Source organism: Chrysochloris asiatica, unplaced genomic scaffold, assembly GCF_000296735.1.
Source record: "Chrysochloris asiatica unplaced genomic scaffold, ChrAsi1.0 scaffold18090, whole genome shotgun sequence".
NCBI classification, from domain to species: domain Eukaryota; kingdom Metazoa; phylum Chordata; class Mammalia; order Afrosoricida; family Chrysochloridae; genus Chrysochloris; species Chrysochloris asiatica.
Window position 1 is genome coordinate 1 of NW_006426608.1, and position 1,185 is coordinate 1,185.

At 41.3% G+C, this 1,185-nt stretch overlaps 1 pseudogene; it reads left to right on the forward strand.

Annotated features, from left to right (window-relative positions):
- The first annotated feature begins 136 nt into the window (after positions 1-136).
- On the forward strand, positions 137-628 carry LOC102825873 (annotated as a pseudogene).
- The last annotated feature ends 557 nt before the right edge of the window (positions 629-1,185 follow it).

Sequence of the window (1,185 nt, forward strand, 5' to 3'; positions counted from 1 at the left end):
GTTGTAAAATGTCAAGAAAAGTTTCATGCTGAGAGAAACATTTTTTGAGGCAAGAGCTAGAGGAAGTGGGGAGCACAGGGATGGAGGAGTACCTAGGCCAAGAAAATTACACATGCGTTAGGCAAGCTCTGAAAGAATGGCTGTGGAAGCTCTGCACTGCCGGTTGAGTCCACGGGACAGCGATCATCCTACCTGTGCTGAAGGCATTAAACTACAAATTGAAGGTGAAGGTGTTGAATCTCAGTCCATTAAGAACAGAAATATCCAGAAGGTGCTGAACCAAAAAGGAATTCCCGAATGGCTGCAGGCAGAAGCTGCAATTCCCAAGTCTTTTACAGTGAAGCTGTCAAAGCCAGTGGTTCTGTGGACCCAGCAGGATGTCTGCAAGTGGTTGAAGAAGCATTGTCCTAATCAGCATCAAATCTACAGTCAGTCCTTCAAACAAGATGACATAACTGAGCAAGCCCTGCTGAGACTCACTGACAAAAAGCTGGAGTAGATGGGAATTGTTCAGGAGAACCTCAAACAGCACATCTTACAACAGGTCTTCCAGCTGAAGATGCAAGAAGAAGTCAGAAACCTACAGTTACTCACCCAAAGAAATGTCAAATGGTGCCCAAGAAGTTAATTCAAGTTGTCACCTTTGGGGCAGAGAAGAAAGTGGATGGAATCTCTGCTGTTTATGTCACATTGGATTTGAAACACAAAATATTTACTATTTATTCTAAGTATTCACAATTTAAAAGAATAACGCTTGTTTTTTTTTAAATGAAAAATTTTTAAAAAGAAGGAAATATTTTTTGATGGTTATCAGGAGTGGGAGGAAAGGGAGACTAATTCACTGACCAGAGGGCTGTTGTTAAGTGCTGTCGAATCAGTTACAACTCATAGCTATCCTGTATAGGGTTTCCAAAGAGTGGCTGGTGAGTTTGAATCATAAACCTTGTATTCAAACCGACCTAGAGTCGAGTGCTTCTTATAGAACCGTACCAGGACTCACGTTAACTTGGGTGAAGAGGAAGGCAATATACGGTTGGCAGAAGAATGGTGACGGGGGAGAAGGCGTAAGAAGAAGTACAAGAGTTAAAGACAATAAAGGTAGTAAAATTATATACACAATCCAGCAATAACAGTTATGAGAGAGAAAGATGAGACTTTCTGCTACTGTGAAGATTTAAATCTTGG